At 36.2% G+C, this 27182-nt stretch overlaps 1 long non-coding RNA gene across 1 annotated transcript in view; it reads left to right on the forward strand.

Moving 5' to 3' along the window:
* The window catches only part of LOC137763835 (uncharacterized), a 69101-nt gene extending 42269 nt beyond the window's left edge, over window positions 1-26832 (forward strand). Inside the window, exon 3 of the long non-coding RNA XR_011073856.1 lies at window positions 26723-26832. This is a non-coding gene — a long non-coding RNA (uncharacterized lncRNA). The remainder of the gene's footprint in view (window positions 1-26722) is intronic.
* Window positions 26833-27182: the final 350 nt, after the last annotated feature.

Genomic DNA, 27182 nt, shown 5'->3' on the forward strand with positions numbered 1-27182 from the left:
AAAATAAACATTTACATTTTTAAATTTAACACATAGCAAAAATATAAACAAAATTTAAGGGCATACAAATTGAGTATGAATATTTACTAAAATCATATCACAAAAAAGGTAAATAACTTTACTGTGTAAAGAGAACATACATATGGATAAGAAAAATACTAATGCTGCAATTGAGATAATATGAAAAGATAATGGACTAATAGTTCATAAAAGATATAGAAAAAGCTGACTAGCATATGAAAATATGCTTTAATCTCACTAATAAGGAAATGAGAAATAAGTCAATTAGGAAATATTTTTACTTATAAAATTATCAAATATTTATCAAATGTTAATAATATGCTAATAGTGGTTTGGTGAGAAATGTGATCTCAACACACTCCCAATGCATTCGTGAATTGAGAGAATCATTCTGGAAAACCATTAGGCAGCACACAGCTAAAGTCTTCAAAATGCTTTTTCACACTGACCCAATAATACATGATTAGAAATGTAAACATAGATTTATATCAACATTATATTAGCATTTATCATATTTTAGTGTACTTGTTTGCGTTTATAGGCTATCCTCCTCGTTTATTCACTTTGGTACCTCCAAAGCCCAACACAGTGCCTGGCATAGGGTACCTGACACATAAAATGCGTTTGATAACAATTTGTTGAAAGAACAAATAAAGAGGAGGGAAGACAGTTGCCACAGTACTATTTGAAACAATAAAGAATTAGGAAAAAAAAGTATCCTATGAATGGTTCAATAATTTATAGTACACAAAATATATAAGCATCAAAATTATGTTTTATGAAGTTCTTAATACAATAAATTACTTAAAAGTAAAGGGTAATGAAAAGGTAAAATATAGCACTTTATGTATCATATGCTCTCAACTATGCTAAAACGTGAATGTTTATATGAAGAGGAATAGAAATGTACTAATATATAAATACTGGTCAAATTTTGGTCAAATATTATAAATAATGGTCAAATATAGGTGAGAGTCTTCTGGATGACTTTTATTTTCTTCTTTATGCTTCTCAATATTTTCCAGTTTTTTATACTATTATATATTACTTTCTTAATTAGAACGTAGCTATAAAATTTATTTTTAAACTGCCTGTAAGGCAGTGCCAGCCCTATTCAACCAATTTAACAGAATGTTCACACTGGCAATTTTTCTGTGAATATTTGGTAAGTGCTAATTGGTGATGATGGTCATTAATTTTTTTTTTTTTTGGTATGTTCAAAATGACAGACTTTAAAATTGCAGGGACTTTCAGCACAGCTTAAAGGGCAGAGAAGACATTATCAGGTGATACTTCAGAGCAGCTTTAAGACTAGTGTAGGAAGAAAGGGTTAAAATGGCTTTTTTATTTATTAAGATAGAATATGTAGAATACATGACAAAGTGTAGCACACAGCATACATTTAATACATATCAATCCTGTTTCCTTATTTGCCCTCTTGCTAATCAATTTAGTTACAGCTTGATCCAAGACTCTCACTGGTCTCATTGACCTCCTTCCCATACCTCCCACCCTTCTACCTCCCAAATACCAAGTCTTGTACAACGATATGTATATAAGGCAGTGCCACATCTATTCAACCAATTTAACAGAATGCTCAGAATTGTAGTCTTTCTGTGACTTATTGATTGATTATGCTAATTGATAATGATAGTTATTAAAATGGCCTTTTCTTGGTATGTATGTCAGTATGCTCAAAATGAGAGACAAAAATATTCCACGGACTTTCAGCACAGAGGGAAATAATATATCCCTCCAGAACCGGGCACTGGGAACTCTGGAAGACGATTGGTTAGAATCACGGAGCTCAGATTTAGATTGTGGATATTATCCTTCAACATGGTACCTCTGTAGGAACCTGCATTTCCCTTACCATTATGTGTGTGTCCTTTTGCAAATTAGCTGCTACCCATAGTGTTCAGCTTTTTAGCTATGTGGGTGTGATACATCACTCCAATTATCCCACCCCTATATATTTGACTACATTTCTTCTGCATAATCTGTTCCTTTGTTTCCAAGGCATCTAACTTCATCTACTCACAGATTTATACTTAGTTGAATGTACCATTACTTTTCTCCTGTTGTGTGTCAGATATTCCACGTGAATGTCTATAAATAATCTCTGTTCGATAGACTTCTTTTAGAAAGAAAATGTCTTATTTCTTCCTAATGCATTAATGGAAAAAATAATCATGATTAATGACACAGTTGTCCCAAATATTCAACATGCCAGTGGTATCTGATGCCATCTGTGTCTATTCACCCAACTTGAAGCATGTAACCATGACCAGTTGCCTTACCTTCATCATTCTAGATTGCACCCTTGATTGAAATTCAGTACAAAATGACAGTTGTTTTATCAATATGGAAAAAAACACAAATAAGCACTAGAATATTATTCATCATGGATGACGTTGTCATCATGCCACCTCTATCTACTTCCCATTCTATCTGCCCATCCCCATAAATTTGACTGTTCATGTTGTCACTTGTATACATTTGCACTGTTTAGCATACAAAATTTCTTTCCTTCTTACAATATTTTAGCTATGGTATATTGTCTTCTTGGTAAATGGTAAGTGTTATTATTTTAAAATCGTGATAAAAGTCTACAAATTTCTTCTCCTGGCTTTGCGTACAGCATAGCCTTTATCCTTTTGTTTCTCTCTCTCTGGGTTCCCTCCATTCCCTTCCATTACCACATCTTTTATTACCTGGCTTGAGAAGTTGAAGTGACATCACTGAGATCCTTGGCTTAGAAGAAATGGCAGTACCCATTGCATACTTCTTCATTAGTACAAGGAAGAAGGGTATATGTGCCCCTAGGGGAAGGCCCTCAGCACCAACTCACAGAACACTTCAATTCCTTAACCCTAATCCTGTAACCCCAGTTAACTATATCCCAAATGCTTGCCATTGTTCAAAATAAAGATACTCCAAAGGGAGTGTACAGACAAGGGAGAAATGCCTATGTAGCCAAGAAGGAGGGAAAAATCCTCCTAGAGTCCTATCATCAAGAGCTTCCTGTCTATCAAGAGTGGTAGGTGTCACTGCCAGAATCCCTCACGTACAAAGGAAACTTCCACATGTAGTTGGGTCATCACATATGCAATATATCCTACTAGAAAAATTGTAAGGCATGGTTCATGAGTATCCTCAACATAAAACTCCTACTTAGTCAAAGCTTAAATAACCCATAAATAGGCATATTCGGCTCTCCCTGAAGCATTTCTCAGCTGTTGTTATGACTCCTTGAGCATGAGAAGAATTGTTTCCCCTAGGTTGAGTTCTGGGAGGGTTAAGTATCTATCCACTGATTTATTGTGGCTTATATCAGAAGACTGAACTTTTGGTAGATTATATTCAACTAGACACTGCCTGCTGAAAATTTAACAGCCAAGCAATAGATTGGTCTGTAGTCAAGGCCTTAGAAAAGTGAGTGGTGGCCTTGTAGAGATGCAAGCCACTTAATCAATAAATAAAACTCTAGAAAGCCCAACAGGAGACAGCTGGCACCTTGACATTCTATTTTGATAGTAGTTTCATTAAATTTTGGAAAATGCATACTTGACTTAAGCATTAGTTGTTGAGAGTTGAATGAAAGAGGCAAACACACTATGTTTGCTTTGTGCTAAAAAAGTATGTCTGGTGAAATACCTGATTCTGTAACAATAACCGCGGTGTACACCCAGATGTGAAAATGAGTAGTTAGGTTTATAGGTTAATGATAAATATGTGCAGAGAAATTAGGAGCTTAGTTAGATACTCAGCCCACACATCACTTTTCTTTTAACTAACAGGGCACTTGTTGAAACTCCTGCAAGCATGTTTCCTTGAGTTCCTATTGAAAATAATTTGGTTCATTTTCTAATTTACTTTTCTCACAAGTCAGAGGAAATTTACCTTGCTAAGGAAATCATACTTACCGTGCTAAAAAAATACAATATACAGGATAAACTGAATAATCACCTATTCTTTAGTAAAGGAGAGAGCTTTACTAAATAGGATTGAACCAATGTACTTTTCAACCAAACATTATATTTATAATATTAAGAATATGAATACGCATGAAATCTATAGGTAGCTAAAGATTGTCCACAGTTGCTAATATGTTTTGACAGGACTATAAGTTTGCTCTTCCTTGACAAGAGTTAGGGGTAGTCATGAAGTACAAACTGTGGGTTGGCTACTTAATATGTTGTACAAAGAAAAATAGAAAGCAGAACAATCTCATTGAATCATGATGAAAAAGCATAGATTAAGCGTATTTATTCCTTAGAAATGTGCTAGTTCTCAAAAACACTTTAAAAAACTGAAAATAAAGCTAATTCTAATTATTCATTTGAATGAAGAAGGATTAATAGTTAAGGTAAATTTTAACAGTTAGTAGATATGCATAATTATGTATGTCTTGTATTGACTTCTATATGCTCTTATGAATGCAGACAAGAACGTGCAGAGTTCATTTCTCTTGCTGAATAACATTGATTACACAGTTACTGGTATTTTTATATTATCTCACTTTCATATTAAAAATCAGTGTATTTTTCCTTTTTTTATCATAAAAATAACACATACAAGTGAAAGTAGTTAGAATATATATACAATATGAGTACAGTTGTTTATCATCACGCTAAATTCTTATTTTTGCACCAGGATCTCTTAGAATGAGAATATTCCTGAGTTACATAAGGGTTAAAAGATGGAAATACTCTAAAAAATCTCTCTTCCCCCCCCCCCTTTCTCTCTGAAGTAATCAGAAAACTTATCACCTGTCAAAATAAACATGTAAGGTTAGAAAGGATAGCATTGACAAATGGTATACATTTCTTTTTCTGGACTAAACAACTTTAAAGACATACTTAAATTCTTGGCCATTATTCAATTCACCTTGGTACTGACTTATTCTCATATAAAAGGACCTACTTGACAGTTGCACAATTGTGTAAAAACATTAAAACTGCTACTACTACGAATAGCTAATATTTGAAAATGTAGCCTATGTCAGGTACTGTGTTACGTACTCTACATACGTCTTGTTTACTCAGCCAAACACACTATGAGGCGGCACTCTTATTATCCCCAATTTGTATATGAAAATATTTAAAATATAGAGTCTAAATAACTATCACAATGTTACTCTACAGAATCTAGTTAGAATCTAGTCTTGGAAATTCACACAGTCCAAGGGACTCCAGGATCACACTTTCAACTACTGTGCTATCATGTGGTAGATAAAATATGCTGCAGATACAATATTTAAATGTAAATAAGCATTCACTTAAGGAATAAGCTGCACTGAAGTTGTTTTCGGATATGATGAAATTAAGAATGATGAGACCTAGGACTTCCCTGGCAGTCCAGTGGTTAAGACTCCGCACTTCCACTACAGGGAGCAGAGGTTCAATCCCTGGTCGGGAAACTATGATCCCTGTGCAGCAAGGCCAAAAAAAAAAAAAAAAAAAAAGGAATAATGAGACCTCAAATCATGGAATCTTAGAGTATTAGGGGCTAGAGAGGTAACCAAGACCAACAAAGTTTTACTGATTCTCTGTCATGGGTCAGACATTGTCCTAGGAGTGGTAGTGATTAAAACAAAGTTCTGCTCTCATGAATCTAATACTGTAGTTAGAAAACAAGTAAGTAGAATGGATGATTTCAGGGAGTGATCATGGTTATGGGGAAAAGTAAAATAAAGATAAATTACAATGACAAGGGAGAGTTCCTTTGGCTTGAGTAAGGCCTCTCTTAGAAGGTGACATTTAAGTTGATGCTAAATAACAAGCAGGAGTCAGCAGCGGGAGCATTAGGGGCCACAGCCAGTGCAAAGGTCTGAAACTGGGAAGGAGTCTGGCGTGTTCCTAGAGAAGAAAGATGGCCAGTATGGTGGGAACACATGGAACAACAGGGAAGAAGAGGGCAAAAGGTAGTAGGCAGTGACTGTGTCGTTTAGGGCCTTGGAGGCAATGGAAAAGAACTTGAATTTTATACTTTCATACTAAGTAAGAAGATACTAGAATGGGTTTAGGCAGAAAATGCACAACATGATTTTGTTTTTAAAAATATCTCTCTGGCTGCTCTTTAGAGGGTGGATTAGAGTGACAAAAAGAGTAGAAGCAGAAAGACCAGATAGAAGTTTACTGATGCAGTTGGTGTGAGTGATGGTGGTGTCTTGGCCTGGGGAAGGAAAGTGGAAAGAGCAGAACATGCGGTAAAAGTTGAGTCAGTAGGATTTGCTTCCTTAAATTGAGTTACGAGGGTCTCCACATTATCTTCACCCACTGACTCGGTCTGAACCTCTAAGGAAATGCAGAATAGATTTAATCCCTTCAAGTATGGAAAAGCAGTACACATGACCTTCCTGAAATCTCCTTTCCGTATTGAAGAGCCCTCCAACTATCTTCTGATATCTTTTTAATACTCCTGAGTAACCTGAACACCTTCTACTGGTTACTTCTTGTTTGACAATGCCTCCTTTAAAAAGTGGTGCCAGCACTGACAGAAGCATCTTTTGGGTGTTTCCTGACCACTGTAGAGGACAGTAAGGCTACTTCCTCCCGATGTACTGCATTTCTTTTAACAGATCCTAATGCACATGAATTGCATGCATAGTGAAGAAAAGAGGTGAGGGATATAGCTTGAAGAGTCAGAACCAGGACGATCACTTGTCATCCTGTTGTTGCAGAATACCTGTGAAACTGATTCCCGGAAGGTAAAGGGAACAGAGCTGGGGAGATGATGGTTTTCTCGGCAGATTATCATCTTAAGAGAAGGTGCTAAACTGATAATTAAATGAAGCTGATGTTAAAAAGATCTGCTGGGTGTGGGGTACAGTGAGGAGAGCAGAGAGAGAAGCAGGATAGGAAAGAGAGCAAAGCAAGTTAATCGTGAGAAAGCATTCTGAGGTTTTCTGTTCAAGGAACAGGGTGAGTGAAGTGGAAATTTCAGGTGAACAGAGAACAATGTTTTTAAGTTGGAAGCAACGGTAAACATGATTTTTGGAGTAAAGTTCTCTGGGCTCTTTAACGACGTTAATTGGTTTGACTCCTTGTTTTGCTTCAGTCACAAATAATATTACGTGAACCAAATTTTAATCAATCACTACAAAGGAGGTGTCTTAACTCTGTTTCAGCTAACTTGTTTCCTTATCAGTTCTTTCTGTACCAGGGTGCCACAGGACATACAATAAGTCTATTAACTTTGCAGCCGTCTTAGAATGTGAGAATTTGTGCCATATTAGAACTGTCTCCCAAATGCCAGATCTGATTTTCCATCTTTGTTACATTTTGTTTTTGTTATTCCATGCAGAATATTGTCCTATTCTGTGAATGAGCATCTGAAATTAGGGGAACACCATGAGATGGTGGAGAAGGACATTTTGAAGAGGAAATTAACTTAATCCTTAAGAGGAAATGTGCCATATTCAATGAATGAAAATACGTCATTCCATTTATCCTCCTCATTCAGAAAGGGGGACATTATGCACACAGTTCTCTTCTCAATAAGAAAAGGGATGAGAAGGAAAAATAAAATCATAACAGTTAATATTAAACTCTCGTATTTCTTATAATTCATGTTGAGAATGTTGAGTTGGAGGTAGAAATAAATAGGAAGGCCACAAACAGGGCTTCCAAAACAGTCCTCTTTTGAGACCAAATAATCCTTTTGATATTCACAATCTAGATTGTAGAATACAATCCAAGAACCAAAAGACATATCACTAACAAGAACCAAACAATAGCAGAATCTCGTTTTTAAAATGTTTTCTAGGATTACTGAGGATTTTACAGAAATTAATGCATTCATTTTTACAGCTTCCTGAAGAGTAAATTTAAACAAAAAAGAATAGTTATAAAGGCTAGTATCTATTAAGAGCTTACTATGTGCTAACCTCTGTGCCTAGTGAATTGCCCTGTTGCCTTACAGACCACCGTAATCCATCCTTAATCCACCACTTAATCCACCGTAATCAGACCTAAAGAGACAATATTTCAAAACATTTATATCAAAAAAACATCATCTAAAGTCCTTGATAGGATACCCACGTACCACATTTCATTGGACTTCCTGAATAACCAATGCATCTATTTGTTAAATTCTACAGCTTTACCATGCCACATCAATTCAATGTCTGTAAGGAGACTTTATTATTGGCTAAAGCCTTACAGATGTTAAAGGGTAAAACTAGGCTCTTATATAAGGGAAAAAAACATTGAGCTTAATGTAGTTAAATATTCAAAGTATTTTTGGCAAAGCTCTGTCCCAAAGGTTGAGTCGGAAACTAGTTGAGATTTACAAAATAAAGAGTAGTTAAAGACTTTTGTTGGGACTTCCCTGGCGGTCCAATGCAGGGGATGCGGGTTCCATCAATCCCTGGTGGGGGAACTAAGATCCTGCATGCATGCCGCATGGTGCGGCCAAAAATATAAATAAATAAAATAAAAATAAAGACTTTTGTTATTTAACCTGAACGGGGACAATTTTTATTTAACCTTTTATAAATTAACTGGAGGGAGCTCGTGAGTTACAGATAACACTAAGCTCTTCTAGTTAGTGATGAAAGATGGGAGTATGTTGTAGCAAGATAACGTGAGACTGTGAGATGGCATAAAAATGGTAGCCAAGCTCCTATGGGAGCAATTGCAAAGCAATGCATTAGCCATCAGTTACATCCTTTTAAAAATACTAGACCTGAGTATATGTGCACAATAGTCAAGACATTGGAACATGGTTAAAAAAGTAAAATCAAAGAGCAAATATTATTTTACCCATTTATAAAGTAAGACCTATCCTTTACTGAAATGGTATACAAGGCAATAAGTAAATATTGTTCTACTGAAAATAAAGTCAATGTGTTACTTGGTAGTAGGATATGTGGTTTCCAGTCCTGGCTCAATTGCTTATTCTTTTACTCAATAAATCATTCATTTAGTCATTCATTCAAAGCAAGATTTATTAAGTATTTATTATGAGTCAGATACTCTGCTGGGTATAAGGAAATGATGTGTAGATGATGAAATTACATTCCCTAAACTGAAAGATCTCATAATCTAATAGGGGAGATACACAAAATAGCAAACAATTATAGTGGTATATTAAGTGATTAAACATAAATTTATGTACAAGATGAAATTATTTCAGATGAGGGTAGGAAAGGTTTTGCTAGTAGTTCAGTGTGGTCAAAATTTAAGGTGGAAGCAGACTGGAATAGTGTTGATAAAACTGAGATAAAGCAGGGAAGAGCTGGATTATGAACAACCTACTGTGCTAGGCTAAAGTGTTTGCTTATTTGTTCTAACAACTGTAAGGCAAGCAAGTCAGAAAAATGTAAGGAGAGATGGGTGAAAGGCAATTGTTAAATTTATGTTTCAAATAGATCAATAATGTTATGGAGACTAAATTGGATGAAATTGAAGTCTGGAGACAGGAAATATTAGGATACTACTGAAAAATCGGGGTAAGAAATAAGAAAGACTGTTTATGGTGATGAAGAGAAAATTGGTGGATTTGACGACCTATTGGAATGGGAGGTATGTAAGGAAGGAGTCAAGGATGAACCACATATTTCTGGATTGGGCAACTGGGTAGATAATGAATATAATACTCATCAAAATAAGAAGAGTAGATTTGTTATAAATAATTTGGAGACCTATTAAATTTGAAGAGCCTTTGTGACCTCCAAGAAAAGAAGTGCAATAAATATTTGAGTGTACACAAAAACCTGGACATAAAATAGATATCTATCCTGCAGAGACAGGTTTTACAGTTCTCAAAATGTACACGATAGTTGTAGCCAGGAGTCTGCATAAGAATGAGAATAGAAGATTGTCTGGTGATGGAACCTTAAGAGTCCTCAACACTCTACCAACAATAGCACCATAATATAGATACAAATGTGTTTATACACACATTTTTCAATTCCACATTGGAAATTCATACAAAGTATGTTCTCAGATCATTATGGAACTAAAGAAGCAGTCAATAACAGAAAGATACATAGACGGCTTCCCTGGTGGCGCAGTGGTTGAGAGTCTGCCTGCCAATGCAGGGGACACGGGTTCGAGTCCTGGTCTGGGAAGATCCCACATGCCGCAGAGCAACTAGGCCCGTGGGCCACAACAGCTGAGCCTGTGCATCTGGAGCCTGTGCTCCGCAACAAGAGAGGCATGATAGTGAGAGGCCCGTGCACCACGATGAAGAGTGGCCCCCACTTGCCGCAACTAGAGAAAGCCCTCGCACAGAAACGGAGACCCAACACAGCCAAAAATTAAATAAATAAATAATAAAATTTAAAAAAAAAAAGAAAAGAAAAGAAAGATACATAGAAAATTCTAAAGTATTTGGAAATTAAACAATATAATTCTATGTAACACATGAGTCAAAGAAGAAATCTCAAGAGAAATTAGAATATATTTTGAAATGACTGAAAATGAAAACACAACATAGCAAAATTTGCAGGATGCAGCTAAAACAATACTTACAGGGAACTTTATAGTATTAAATGCTATATTAGAAAAGTAGAAAGTTCTCAGTCAGTAATCTAAGTTTCCACTTTAAGAAAGTAGAAAAAAAGAGGAGCATACTAACCACAAATTAAGCAGAAGGAAGTAAATATTAAAGTTAATAGCAGAAATCAATGAAATTAAAAACAAAAAATAGAAAAAAGAACAATGAAAACAAAAATTAATACTGTAAAAATCAATAAAACTGATAAACCTGTAACCAGACTTTTAAAGGGAAAAAAGAGAGAGAAAATAGAAATTACAAATATCAGAAGTAAAAGAGGTGATATTATTACAGACTCCATAGACCTTAAAAGAGAATACTAGAAAAATCTATATGCACACATTCAAAAACATAGATAAAATAGGCCAATTTCTTTAAAGACACCAACTATCAAAACTCACTTGAGAAGAAATAGATAACCTTTTCTACTGAAGTTTAAAATCTTAAGAAAAAGAAAAGAGCAAGATCCAGAACATGCTTTCACCACTGAATTCTACTAAACATTTAAGGAACAAATAATTACAATTCTATACAATCTCTTCCAGAAAATAGGAGATAACAACTCACAACTCATTTTGTGAGGCAAGCATACCCTAATTCCTGAACCAAACAGGCATAACAGGAAAAGAAAACTGTAGACCAATAAATCTTATAAATACAGGCATTAGCAAATTAAATCCAATAATATATAAAAAGGATAATATATCATGGCCAAGTAGGTGCTTTTTCCAGGAATGTAAACCTGGTACAATATTTAAAAATCAAACACCATAATTCACCGTATTAAGAGACTAAAGGAAAAAATACATATGATTATCTTTATACATGGAGAAAAAGGTTTTAATAAACTTCAACATCCATTTGTGATAAAAGTCTCAGCTAACTAGGAACAGGGAACATTCTTAACCTGAAAAAGGCTATCTCGAAAAAAAAAAAAGTTACCATGATACATATGAAAAACTTAATGTATTCTTCTTAAGATCTGGAACAAGGTAAGGATGTCTTCTCTCATCACGCCTATTCAATAACACACTGGAAGTCTTAGCCAGTACAAAAAGGCAAGGAAAAGAAACAAAAGATATCCAGCCTGAAAAGATGAAATAAAATCTGTCTCTTTTTGTAGATAACTTCTCAAAGAATCTATACAAAAACTCCTAGTAAACGAGCTTAGAAAAATTGCAGGACACAAGTTCAATATACAAAAAATCAACTTTATTTCTGTATGCTTGCAATGAATTTGAAATTTTTCAAAATACCATTTACAGTAGCACTGAAAAAATAAAATTTTAGATAGAAATCTAAAAACATAATCTCAAGGTCTGTATGCTAAAAATCATAAACACTGATGAAAGAAATCATAGACCTAAGTAAGTGGAGAAATATACTGTATTCATGTGTTAGAACACTGAATACTATTCTATTTAATTTAATCCACAGACTTAACACAATACAAATGAAAATTGTAGTAGACTTTTTGTAGATACCAACAAGTTGATTCTAAAGAAACTAGAATAGCTAAACAATTCTGGAAAAGAAGAACTAAATTCTGGGAATCACACTATCCAATTTCAGGACTTACTATAAAGTTACATTAATCAAGAAAGTATGATATTGGTGAAGGATAGTCATATAGATCAATGGAACAAAACAGAGAGCCCAGAAACAGGCCCTCACAAATAGTTAATTGATTTGTGACAAATATGTAAAGGCAATTCAATTGAGAAAGATTAGTCTTTTCAATAAATGGTGCTAGAATAGTTGGATATCAACAGGAAATCCATACCTCACATCTTGCACAAAAATTAATGCAAAACATATCATTGGCCTAAATGTAAATATAAAACTTTAAAACTTCTGAAAGAAAATATAAGATCTGAATGACCTTGGTTTTGTTGATAGAGCTTTTAGATATACCACTAATAGCACAATTTGTAAATGAAAATATTGATAAATTGAATTTTATCTAATTAAAATCTTTTGCTCTGCTAAATATACTGTTAAAAGAATGAAAGGGAGAAAACATTTGCAAATCACATTTCTGACAAAGAACTTGTGTTTAGACTATAAAACAAATTCTCCAAACACAACAGTAATAAAACAAACAGCCCAATAAAACAAATTGGCAAAAGATCTGAACAGGCACCTCACCAAAGAGAATATGCGAATGGCAAATAAGCAGTTAATTAAGGAAATGCAAATTTAAAACTATGTGATACCACCCATTCTTATTAAAAAGGAAAATAGCACTACCAAGTTCTGACAAAGATGTATAACAACTGGAGTGCTCATACATTGCTGGTGGAAATTTAAAATGAACTATCACTTTAAAAGACAATGTGGCAGTTTTCTTATAAAGTTAAACATGTATATACCATATGACCCAGCAATCTCACTTCTAGGTATTAACTTAAAAGAAATAGAAACTGTTTCACACAAAAACCTGTATATAGATATTTTTAGCAGCTTTTTGCATTATAGCAGATTTTGAAAGACATAATCATCCGTATGTCTTTCAAATGGTAAATGGATAAACAAAATGTGGTACATCCATACAATGGAATACTGCTCAGCAATAAAAGGGAACAAACATGCAACATAGATGAATCATAAATTCATTTTACCAAGTGAAAGATACCAGACCCCAAAGACTATAAACTGAATGATTCCATTTATACGACACACTGGATAAAGCAAAAATACAGATACAGAAAAGAAGTAAGTTGGGAATGGGGAAGGTACTGCATATTAGTTAAAAAGAGACAACAAGAGAATTTGGGGGTGATGGAACTCTTCTGTAAGAAAACGTGGTGTCAGATACCTGACTCTATGTCACACAGGGAACTCTACTCAATACTCTGTAATGACCTATGTGGGAAAAGAATCTTAAAAAGAGTAGACATATGTATATATATATAGCTGATTCACTTTGTTGTACAGCAGAAACTAACACAGCATTGTAAATCAACTATACTCCAATAAAAATTAATTAAAAAGAAATAGAGAACAGTAGCATGAACACTGGAGTGCTGGAGTCATAGCCGTCAGTATGGACGCCTGGATTTTATTTAAGATAGATGCATAAAGAAGCATATATTAGATGGGCAGATGATTGATAAATAGATAAACAGTGACATATGTTTATGCCTGGATTTGTATACATATACACATTTCCTAGCTCTATTGACAAGAAGTATTAGAAGCAATGACATCCCTGTGGCCGTGAGAACAACTGGTATCCAGATGTTTTGGTTTCTAACTATTATTCTTCAATAAAAGCAACCAGAGATTCTTGATGAAGTGGTTGTTTCCAGGGCTGGGGCAGGGAAGACACAAGAGGAACCTGAAGCATCTTGTGGTACCAGGAAGAAAAAAAAAGTATGAAAAAATAATTTTTTTTTAGAATGAGGGTATATCCTCCCTTTGGCTCTTATTGCTGAGACAAAAACTTGAGTAAGAAAATAAACAACAATAGTACTGGATTCTAACTCATAAAATAAAAGAAATATCCATGAGTTCATACTAATATAAATAAAAATGTGAATAAGTGAGATAAAAGGTATAATGCTTCCTTATAAAAATTACAAGTAATAAATGAGGAAAATTCAAAATCACCATTAGAAGAGCATGGTACTAATTATGCAGGCAGGATTCACCTATGGATGAGAAAAGTCATGGTGAAAATTTAAACAGGGTATTTGCAGATTCTCAAAGCAGCTTCCTCCATATGTTTATTCATCAAAAAGGGGAAAACAATAAACTTACAATGAAGAAACTGGCACACACTTTAACCAAATGATCAAAGTTATCATCAAGATGAATGTATTTCAACATCATTAACCTGATTTGATGCCCTGAGAAGGGAACATCATCCCTGCAGCTTTCTTCCCAAGAATGCATAACCTTGATCTAATTATGAAGACATATTTGAGAAACACAAATAAAAGGATATTCTGCATACGAATCCACCAGTACCTTTTAAATATGAAGATCATGAAAGACAAGGTCACCAAGTAAAAGAGAAACTAAGGAGACATGACATCTAAGTGTATTGTGGGACCTTGGATTGGATCCTGGAACACAAAAGGGACATTAATAGAAGGGCTAGTAAGGACTAGTGAAATCTGAGTAAAATGGGTAGTTTAATTACTAGTATTATACCAAAGTTCATTTTTTACTTTGATAAATACATTATGATTTTGTATGATGTTTACTAAAGGGGAATCGAGGCAATAGATAACAGGAACCTCTGTCATACTTTTGCAACTCTTGTGTAAGTCTAAGATTATCTCAAAAGTAAAAGTTAGAAAGAATTGAGGATATTGAGCAATGGGAACTCTTATACACTGATGTTCATCATCAGTATAAAATATAAATTGTTACAAATACTTTGAAACACCACTTAGCCTCTTCTCAAAATAATCCTATACATGCCCTATTTTGTAATAAGTCCACTTCTAGGGATATATCATACAGAGATGTATACATATGCGCTCCCAAAATATATACGATAATGTGCATGGTAACATTATTTAAAATAGCAAAAAGCTGGAGACAGGCCCAATGTCTATCAATAGTAGAATGGATACATTTTCATACATTCATACAGTGAAATACTACACTGCAATGAAACTGAACAGACTACTGTTAAATTAAACAACATGGATGAATCTCATATGGGTAATGTTGAGTGAAAGAAGCTAAACACAAAAGAACATGTACTGCATGATTTCATTTACATGAAATTCAAAACTAGACAAACTAATCTACGGTGTTCCAGGTCAGGATAGTGGCGCCCATAGAGGAGAACAAAGGGTCTCATGATTGGGAGGGGATACAAAGAATGCTTCTAGGATGCTGGTAATCTTCCAATTCTAGAGCTGGATAGTTGTATGAATGTATTCATTTTGTAAAATTCATCAAGCTGTACATGTGAAGTCTCTGTATTTTTCTACATGCATATTATAAATTTTAATACAAGTAAAGTTTGGTTTTTTTAAGACAAATGATTCCTTGTCTGCTATACTGTGAATTGACCTGAAGGATGCCAGAATGGAAGCAGGGTGATCAGTTAGATAATTCCACATTATAAAATATTAACATATTTCATTTACAATGCTTTTATAAAAAGGAGAAAGATAAAATAGTGGATCACAATAGCATATAAATGATGAGAGATGATCTGAAAGTGTTCTGAAGTCCTAATGTTCTTTGGGAGTAGATTAAGATTGATTAACCTTTGTTAAGCATGGATGTTAAAATTTCAAGAATAATTCCTAAAGGAATAAAAGTAGATTTTATTCTTCTAAAGAAGTAGAGAAAATGGATTGAGAAAACCAACAATCCTCAATCAATCAAGAAAAAAATGCATAGAAAAGTGAGACAATTAGGAAACACAAAGTAAGGGGGTAGAAACAAATCCAAATATCAGCAACCATAACCGAATGAACTGACTTCCTTTCACAAAAGAGGATTTTCAGCTTGGGAATAAATCCAACCTTACGCTGTTTTCAAAGAGACACACCTAAAATATAAGCTGTTAAAAGGTTGAAAGTAAAAGGATGCAAAGAAATATTCTAAGCAAAGATCAAGTAAAATAAAGCAAGGGTATCTATAGTAATTTTATGTCAAAGGAAGAATTAGTAGAGTTAAAAAAGGGGGGCTCACAATTTAATGATAAAAGTTTTAACACAGAAGATTGATGTACTCAAAACTTGTAGCACCTTATAGAACAGCTTAAAAATTACAAAACAAAAACATACCAGAACTACAGAGAGAAGTCGATACCCCACTATCAAAGTGGGAGATTTCAACACACCTCTCCACGTTATTCTTAGGTAAAGTAGATGGAAAACTTGGTGAAGATAAAGAATACAACAATCTTGATCTAGAGGACTTATATAGAACCCTAGGTCTAATAACTAAAGAATTTCCATCCTTCTTGGATACACATGAGCCACATTTTAAAAGCGGGGCAGGGGCAAATACTAGGCAATCCTCTATTAAATTTCAAAGAATACGTGTCATCAGAATATCTACTCTGACTACAATGAAAATTTCCAAAGCAGAACAGATATATTTTAAAACATACATTTAAAAATTTTTTTAAAAAGTTGTAAAAATTCATTGATCAAAATGAAATCATAACTGAAATGATAATTTTGAACTGAACAATAATGAAAGTACTTCATATCAAAACTTAGAGATGCAGTGCAAGTAGAAATTTGGGGGAAATTTTTGTCTTAAATGCTCTAAATGCATGAGGCTAAAATTAATTAGCCAAAAAAAACAAAAAAACAAAAAACAAAAAACTATTTGAAAAAGTAAGAACAACAGAATATAACCAGATCAGTTATGAGCAGAAGTAGGTCATGAGAGAGGAGTCTCAATAAAGATAGATTTTGCTATTATTTTCATTATTTGTAAAAAAAAAAAAAAAATGCTGAGTATCTATAGAATTGCCAATTACTGAAGAGAAGTCAAAGATATGAAAACCTGTTCCTGCCTTCAAGTAAGATTATACAAATCACAGTGAAAAATAAAGATTAGCCAGCAGGAGCAGAAATTTGTGACAAAGCCTGAGAGTGGCAGCTCAGTTGGGATTTTGGGGGCTGATGAGACAGGGCAGCCCTAACCAGCATCTCTTCAGGCTGAGAAGATCAACTCCTGGCCTCCAGAGATGGGTGCAGGAGAAAGGTGTGTGTCCTTAAGGGAGATTCCGGCTTCAGATAAAGAAGAATGTGGAAGGAGCTTTCTAAGAAGAGACTGAGGGTGTGGGAAGCTTTGTTTACCGTGTTACAGAGGTACCAGAGGAAGGGAAGAAGGAGGGAGTAAAGAAGTGGGAGAATGAATCTGGGAAGAACCACATGACAGTCCTAGAATGAGTAGGCGTGAGAGGAACAGGCAACAGAGACTTTCATAATGACTTTGGACAAGAAAAAGAGAATGTGAGGCGTGAGGCATTTTCCCTTCTGAAGATTCTAAATGAAACTCGGGAGGAATGTTGTATTAGTGCTTCTGCAGGCTAAAGCTTCTAAATTGCTGTAAGCTTGGTGATTCTGGCAAAATGCAGCCTTTGGCCAAAGTTCTAATGAAACACTTTTAAGAAATGATTAAGGCCTTTCTGAAGTTCTTCTGGCAAAAAGCAGCAAGTCATAGGAGGCCAGTGACAGTTAAAATTAGACACATCAGAAATAATCCACTGTGCTTCATGGCTGATGGTTAAATTGGTTTCTAGGAACCTTTCCCGGCGTGGATCTCTGGCAACAGTTGAGTCTGGCCTCATTTAATGGAGCCAGGTTGAATTGTGCCAAAACTTAACACTTGTGTGGCCCAAGTTGAAGTAGTTCTTGAACTTCCTTAGTTTTTGTTTTTTTTTTTTAACTCTCTCTGTATAAAATTGTGAAAATGATACAGGGATCTTGAGATGATTACTGATAATGTAAAAAATTGCCTAGCACAGTAGGCATCTGCCACATCGTAGGTAGCTCATAAATGGTATCTCATCATTATTATTGTCACTTATTCCAGATCACCACTGTATCTACAAGTTACAAGCATACCTAAGTGCTTTTAAAATCACCAGTCCTTTATCACACAGGTACATGACAACCTCTACCTCCTGGCCAGAGTCCACCAGATCAGTGATTTTACTTGCTTTGCTTCCTCCTGTTGACCAGTTCCAGCTTCCTCTTCAAAGTTGCCTCATGTTGTCCACATTGATACTGCCTACCATCTCCCCCAGGGGATGTGGGTAGGGATAGTAGGAGAGCAGAAAGCCTTTTATGCTGTCCTTTATATGCTTGCTCTCATTCTTTAATGCTGCTCTCTGCTTTCCTCTCTTTTATCCTGCTCTTGATTCATTCATTTATCAAACGGTTATTGAGTGTCTAGGTACTAGGTTGGACGCTAGCGATACAAAGTTGACAAAGGCACAGTCATGCCCTGAAGGATATTACAGTCCAGTGGGAGAAACAGATGTGAGCAGATACCCACAGTGCAATTAGATAAATGGTAATGGGAGGGCTTCCATGGTACTCTGGGAGCACGAATGATGAGGCATCTCATTCTTCTGGGACAGATGAAGTTTCACAGAGGTATCTGAGCATCTTTTAAAAAGATGATTAAGGGGCTACCAGTCCATGAGGTGGCAGTGAGGATGGGGAAGGAAGAGAGAGAGGAAAAGACAGAGTCACTACAGACCAAGGGGTTGGGGGTGTGTGTGTGTGTGGTGGAGCAGGGATGGGGGTGGATTCCAGCAGAGAAAACCTGGATATTAGCTTAGCTGCAAGATTTTAAGGGGAGGCTTAGGAAAAACAAAAAAAGAACAAAATGAAATTCAGGGGCAAATGAAATAATATTTCTCAAAGATGCTTTGCATGGACTAAAGAAAAAAAAATTTTTTTCCACAAATGCCTAAGATTGCTCAAGGCAAGAGCATACGCCATCCCTGTAATTCCTACTGAAAAGATGAAATCTTTGAGATTCATGTCATACTTTATAGAGATATTGCAGTAAACAAAATTATCGAGACAACTTTAAGCATGATCCAGAGAAGAAGGATTAGTTTAGTTTGATGTGATCACAGTCTCTCTTGTCTTTCATCCACCTTCTTGTGGTGCAGTTCAGAAGGCATCACTGCCCTCTCTCCTCCTCGTAAGAGTGACCTTGCAATAGGAAGAAAGGACGATGACGGCTATGGCAACCCAGTATCTGCATTTGCATCTCGAATGCCCTTATATGCATTCCCAGATTGGGAAAAAATTAAAATAAAAAAAGCTCTCAGCGCCTCTTCTGCCTCAACAAAAAAGTAACATTATAACAAAGCAAGCCCAACCCAGTGAAGACAACCAGCAAAAATGCAACCTTTTGACTTTGGCTTTAACTCACCATCCCAAGACCAATGGGTTATACGGGAGGTACTGTCGGGAAAAGCTTCCCTCATGAGTTATTAGGAACATAACCACGTTTTAGGATAAAGTAGAGAAAAAAATGTTCTGGGAGTGTGTAAGTGCAGGAGTATGTTAACTGTGATGAAAAATGGACAAACCAAGTACATTTTTGACAACTCTGCCAGGTTCCTTCCTTGACCCTAGGTTCTCCCTCCAGCTCTTAAAACATACATATTTCCTAACAGTTTCTATCATTTCCTCATTCCTGAGGGAACAGATCTAGAAGAGGTGGACTTTTCCTTAAGTCCCAAAACTCTTTAGAGCACCTTGGTAAGTCAGACCAAATAGGAGAGGAAGGCAGAATACATTTGTTTATGATTTTCTCACAAATATTTACAGGTCAAACACTCTAATACTGCTGAGGGGTATCGTGTGGGCATAGATAGTTTGGATTTGTTTCATCTTAGGTAAAGACTGGTGTCAGCAATTTTAGTGAATATCAGAAATGTATCAAACTAGCACAACATTGTAAATCAACTATACTTCAATATAAGAGAAAAATTTTAAAAAAAGAAATATGTCTGTTTCTAGATATGGTACAGGCCATGCACATACCACATCTCCTTGTCCTGTGGAGCTTTATTCTTTTTTTTAAATTGAGATGTAATTGACATGCAACATTGTATTAGTTTAAGGTATACGACATATTGATTTGATATTTGCATATATTGCAAAATGATCACCACAATAAGTCTAGTTAACATCTAGTTAACCTATGTTACAGGCCATGCACACACATCTCCCTGTCCTGTGGCTTTTTATTCTAACGCTGATGTTGAGACAGTCACCAATTTAAAATTTAAATTTTAAAGAGTTAGGACAACAAGGTACCACAGATAACTATCTAATGTGCAAAAGCCCTCACTTCTATGTTGAAACGGAAATTAAGAGAGGTTGAACTATTTGGTTACCTTAACTTGGTATCTCATATCAAGGAACAGTAAATGGTTTAATGTTAATGCTGTGTGAATTACAAGAGTTTCAGAACATTTAAAGAGAGGAGAAGAAGACATTTTAATTACTGTGAAGTTACTCATGAACACAGAACAAATATTTTCTTACTATTTTGTAAATAACACTGAACCCTTTTTATCTCCATCAGCCCCAACCACTGTGGTACCATTTTGCATGCAGACCAGTCAGGCTGAGGAGCATTAAATTTAATTTGTGCAAAAGTTGAAGGTGGAAGAGCGTGAAATTAACTTGACGCATTTTTACAGCATTTTCTATCTTCTAGCTTCCCTCAGCCTTTCCAATCCAGAACGATTTGGTTGGCTGTGTCAGGATCTCCTCATCCCTGGAGCTTCCCTCTCCTCTCTGTTCATTGAGATTTGAGGGCATCTGTGTATGTGTAGCTTATTCTTCCTTAGTCCACAGGCAACCCAGCTGAAGGAAATGCTGATTTATTTGGCTTGTTATTTACGTTGGCAGAGCTTCAGTCTGTGCTCAGGGTTCACTCATCTTGGTGACTCATCTCTTTCAGGAGTATGTGTGTGTGAAAACAGCCAAAGATGAGTCAACTCATTCAAGAAATCATTCAGCATGGCCCAAATGGTTTGCAAACATTTTGAAAGAAAATGAAAACTTTTATAAGACTGTATAGTACATAGCAACTTAGCAATCGGTTGCTAGTATAACACCTATAAACTCGAGAGGTTATTACAGACACACCTCAACCGATGGGGATAAAGCTGCGATATCCCATATTGTATCAGTAAAGGAAGCACTTCTACATAACTTTAAAAACACATAGAATAAGAACTGATTGAAGACAATTATGTTTAGAAAGAGAGAGGCAGATGGAAATGAGATTGCGGGTTGCCTACTGTAGATTTCATTTAGTGACTAATTGTTAAGTGTTACAAGAAATGCCTGCACCACGCAGTATAAGCACTCCTCTCATTATTAAAAATCTAGGAAGATGTTCTATCAATTCTGTTCAACTCCTGATATGAACATTCAAATAGTACATATTATTCAAATAACATGGTTGTGCAGAGATTCTGAAGTTTTATCAGGAGAGTTTTGTGAAGGAATGTATTTGCAAATTACAAATGAAGATGGATAATACAAACAAAAAAGAAATGTATAAACACCACAGACTGCAAATTCTACCTTATTCCATTATGCCCTTATTATTTAAAAGGTAATGATCAAAGCATATTTTGTGCATATTTATAGAAATAACCATGTAGTAATTTTTTAAAGGTGCCTATTTAAAATTTCTTCTGCTCATGAAAATGTGCCTTTTCCAGAGCTGGCCCATTATCCTTAATAGAACCTCTTCTACCACATTAAATAATTTATCTCTTTTTCAAGAGAAACTAGGTGTTTCTCACCCCACACAGGACTTGTACTTCATTTGCCAATATCCAACACAAAACTAGATCATCTACATTAATTAATTCTGTCCGCTATACATGGATATTTCCATGGGTGCTGGGCTCTGATAGTGCAGGTTTTATGAAGCATCACACATTTATATTTGATAAATAGAAACACAAAAATGCACATTGACTCATACCTTGATCCTATGAAATATAAATAAAGGTCTTCCTATTTCTGAAAGGAATATAGAAAGAAATAATTAAAATGATTCAGAGGCTTTCAAGGAAAGGGGACAAATAATAAACCCGTAATTTAAGAAAATATAATTAGCTTTCCTTTTATTTGAAACAATAAAAACACCGAAGAGATGGAGAGAAAAAGTGGAAGTGAGAGAACCTTTGTGTGTTGGGAAAGAAGGCGTAGATTTGTTTGTCCTTTCCAAAAATGTTTTAATACTCACAGAAACCCATAAGATAGGGATTTTCATCCTCATTGCACAAATGAGAAAACTGAAGATCTGAGAAATTGTTACTTGATGAAAGTTATACCAACAGGATGTAATGGAACTAAGATTGAACCCAGTTGTAACAAACTCAGAACTTAATTCTTGTAAGTTAAACCAAAGTATTTCAGAGAAGGTGATGTCTGTGCTGAATTCTGAAGAAAGAATTGAGCCTTTTTTATGAACAGGTGAACATTGGAGAAGAATATTTTAGACAAAGTGTGAGTATTCATAATAACAGCCATCATTTAAAGCATTTACTATGTGTCAGATTCTTAATGTACAAGTGCATAACTATCAAATTAACATAACTTATATGGTTCTCATAATGATCTAATGAAGTAGGTGATACTACATTCAACCTAAAGAAGAAAAGATGGAGCCCAGGAAAGTTTTGAGTAACCTACCAAATGTCTGACATGTCAGAGCCTGGTTTGAAACTAAGATCCAAGCATCTCTAAAGTCTCTGTTCTTTCCAAAGTCTTAGGATCACTGGTGCAGCTGGATCAGAGTCAGGGGGGAAGGAAAGTGGTGGGATTGAGCCTGGTGAATTGAACAGACACAGGTCACAAAAAGCTGTGTAAGCCAAGTGAGAGTGTTTACAGCTTATTCTTAGTTGACAAGAAGCCTTTGAGAGATATTAAATGAGGAAATGACATGATCATATTGTAGCTTTAAGGTCATTCTGGGTAAGGGGTGAAGTGTAGAGACTCAATCAAATTGGGAAGCAGAGAGAACAATTAGTAAACTAGCTAAGTAACCCAAAGCAATATATAATGCCCATCCGGTTAACTAACCATGGAATTGGAGTAGACAAGGATGATTCTACACATATCAAAAAGGTGAAAATGACAAGATATAGAGACCAATAGATTTCCTTGCTAAGAACAGAGTCTATAATGATTCCCAGGTCTCTGATTAGGTTACTTAATAAATCAAAGACATACTAGGAACTAACTCTACAGTCATGGGGAGGCAAATAAACAACATCTAACAAAGATCCAGTTATCAGGCTAGGTTTAAAATTCATGGTAAAGTTTTGTTGTGGTAAAGATTAGAAAATGCTACCATTAGAATAAATTTGGAGAGCACATGAAAAAACGATTTGGATTTTAAACTATGCGATGGGTGATTTCTGTATTTGAAAGCATTTTATTTGTTTTCATGTTTAATTTTGCCTACCCCACATTCCTAAAATGTAAACGTCTTGAGGGCAGGGATTTTATAATTCTTGTTACCACTCTAAATCCCACACATAGAATAGTCCCCAGTACAGAGGAAGGGCTCAATAAATATGTATGCACTGGATGACAGCCCGTTGAATATGACTGAGATCCTGATGACAGGAACCCTCATAGTTTACATAGCATCTTCAGCTAAGTATTCATGCGGTACTTTGCTTCCTGCCCTGTCAAATCAATGAAATCGGGGTCATTTCTGACATTCTGAGAGAACAGAAATGAGAAATGTAATGACCAAACTCCCTGAACTCTGGCTCTACCTTCTTCCTCCAAATAATGAGCACCAAATTAATTTCCAGATTGGACACTCTTAAAATTCCCTAGAAAATCAATAATGCAAAGTGATAAGACTAAGTGTAGATGATTGATTTATCCATTGATTTTTCTTTTAATATTTCTGGCAAGAGATGGTCACTTCAAGGCCAGCGATGACTACCTCAACTCTTACTCCTTCCCCTAACCTTCAGTCTCCTCATTGCTGCATTTCACCTTGAGGACTACCCAGTATTGCTACAGAAAGGTCTCAAACCTTCCAGTGCAGTCATCTCTAATGGGGGAGAACTGAGGGTAAAGGTAAGGTCAGAAACACTGAGTCTAGGATATGCCTGCAAGGAAGAAGAGTCAGTGAACAGGAACAAGCTCAGAGACAGAAAATCCAAACAAGGTTATCAACCCAAAGTCAGAACAGCATAGAGAGAGTCAGATGTTGGTTCAGAGGCAAGAATTGCAAGAGAGAAGCAGATCCTGGAAGGAAAGGGAGGATTATATTCACCTGACTCAGAGCCTTCCCCTTTCTTTTACTCAGGTCCATTTCCATAGGGAACTTCTGGAAAAGCTTTTCATTCTGTGCATGCCCTTTCTCTTTTTTATTCTGTGGTTTTCCTTATTCTGTGCCTGATCTTTGATAGTCCTCTAAGGTTTCTTCTCACCCCTTGCATGCCCCCCCTGGAAAACCTTATACTCTTAACAGTTTTAGGTATTCTCATAATGTTAATTATATTAAAGTGCTTCTTTCTCTCTGTTTTTGTTGTTGTTGTTTGGTGGTTTTTTTTGGCTGTGCTATGAGACATGCTGGATCTTAGTTCCCCGATGAGGGATCCAACACATGCCCTGTGCCTTGGGAGCACAGAGTCTTAACCACTGGCCCGCCAGGGAAGTCCCTCTTTCTCTCTTGAATCCCTGTTTCATAGTATTAACTGCATACAAAACATCTCCATTTGGAACACTTCAAATTCACCAATATTTTTTAAAAAATATTTTCCACCTCTGTTTTTAAACACATCCCCATCGTTACTCCCTGCATCTGAGTGGTCCTCACCTTGGGTTCGGATGACTGCCATGCATTCTCATCTGGAAATTCTTCCTTCAATCTCTTCCACTTCAAAATCTAACTTATACCTAACTTTGAATTAAAGAGAACTCAAATTCCATTTTTATCACATTATTCCTCTGACTTAAAAGGAAAAAGCTTAATTACCTTTCCAATATAACAAAGTTTCTTAACCTATCTTGTACAGGAACTCATGTTTTTCTGAGTTCTCAAAAGCACTAACTAGGGACTGTATCATCACTAGACCCAATCCTAGGTCCTGCACTTCGAGATCCCACTTGGCCCTCCTCTGACTATGTCTTCCCAGCAATTCCCTGCCCTCTACCCCCAACAAGAAATCCATAGGGCAGGACAGTTACCGGTGGAGAGCTTTTCATTCCCTAATCTGCACTACGCTCCAGATACCTGTGACCCTGATGGTTCCTTCCCAAATAGCCTAGGGCTTGCTTCTGGGGCCTGTGTGGCCCTCTTCCCTGAATCTGTCCTCCTGATGGAGTCATGAAGCAAATTTGTCCAAGTCTAGGTCCAAAGAGTGGCCAAGGAATAGGTGTTTACAGAGGGTGTAAATAAAGTTGAAACATGTATGCTCAAGTGCACCAGGTTTCACAGTGAGGGATGGAGCTAGGAGTAGGAAGAGAAGGGGTATGAGCTCTAGGCTCACTACTCTCCTGTTCTGAGCTAAAACACTAAGGGTGTTGTAGTAGTTTTCAATTGCTGCATAAGCCAATTACCACAAACTTACCAACTTAAAACAACACCAATTTATTATCTCCCGGTTCTGCAGGTCATAAGTCCAAGTGGACTCAGATGGATTCTCTGCTTAGGGTTTCCTAAGGCCAAAGCTATAGTGTTGGCTGGGCTAGGGTGTTACAGAGGATCTGGGGAAGGATATGCTTCCAAGCTCACTCAGGTTTTAGCAGAATTCAGTTCGCCATGGTTGTAGGACTGAGGTCCCAATTCCTTTCTGACTGTCATTCAGGGGCCTTTCAGCTCCTTAAGGCCCTCTGCATTCCTCCTCACATGGCCCCTCCATCTTCAGACCAGCAACAGCTCATGGAGTTTTCATCTCTCTGACTTTCTCTTCAGCCAGCAGACGGAGAAAGTTCTGTGCCTTTAATGGCTCATGTGATTTCTTTGGCCCACCAAGAAAATCCAGGATAATAGCCCTATTTTAAGGTCATCTGTGCCCTACAAACTTACATGACGAGTGACGTCTCATCATATTTACAGATTATGGGGATCACGGCCAGACACGTTTGGGAGCTATATTAGTGCCCAGGCTGCTGAAGCAAAGTACCATAGACTGGGGACTTAAACAATAGAAATGTATTTTCTCATAGTTCTGGAGGCTGAAAGTCTGAGGTCAAGGTGTCAGCAGGGTTGGTTTCTTTGAAGGCCTCTCTCAGTGACTTGGAGATGATTGCCCTCTGCCTGTGTCTTCACATAATCTTCTCTGCATACATGTCTGTGTCCTCATTGCCTCTTCTTACAAAAACACCAATCATACTGGATTAGGGTCCACCCATATGACCTCATTTTAACTTAATTAACTCTTTAAAGATACCATCTCCAAGTACAGTTACATTCTGAGATACTGGGGGTTAGGACTTCAACACATGAATTTTGGGGGAACACAATTCAGCTCATACTAGGGACAACTTTAAGAAATCTGCCTACCACAAGAATTAGAAATGTGAACCCAGCCTTGAAGGTTTCTATGAGGGCATATTTGTCAATGCAGGAAGATAGAACATATTCTATTTAACAGTTTTCCAACTTTACTATTATAAGTATTTAGATATATGGTATGTAGGTCTTCAATTGTATTCCTGTTCCAACTTTGCAGATCTGGTGGATGTGCCTGGACAGAGAGGTGAGGAATCTGAGAGGAAATGAACAGAGCTGGAGGCTGCCTTTCAATGAAAAGTAACTGTGGTGGCAGCTGCCACATTGGAGTCTATGAGGTGAAGTCTAAGGCTCTACTGATGTAGCTAAGCCTATGATCAGGGAATAAAGCTTATTTTCCTTAACCTGTCATTACTATGCATACAGATGGTCCATCAGGCATTCTTTGCTCATCCCTGTAAGATGCAATACCATGCTCCATGCCTCCTTCCCCTCTCCCAGCCTCTACTCCATATCACGCCCACACACACTCTGACTGCTTTGTTCCTTCCTGCATAGCCCGAGACTGTCCAACTGTCTTAGTCCATTCGGGCTGCTATAATGGGTGGTTTATAAACCATGAAGACTAGGTGGCTTATCAACAACAAAACTTTATTTCTCATAGTTCTAGAGGCTGGAAA

The sequence above is a fragment of the Eschrichtius robustus genome, chromosome 4 (assembly GCF_028021215.1).
Source record: "Eschrichtius robustus isolate mEscRob2 chromosome 4, mEscRob2.pri, whole genome shotgun sequence".
Lineage (NCBI taxonomy): Eukaryota > Metazoa > Chordata > Mammalia > Artiodactyla > Eschrichtiidae > Eschrichtius > Eschrichtius robustus.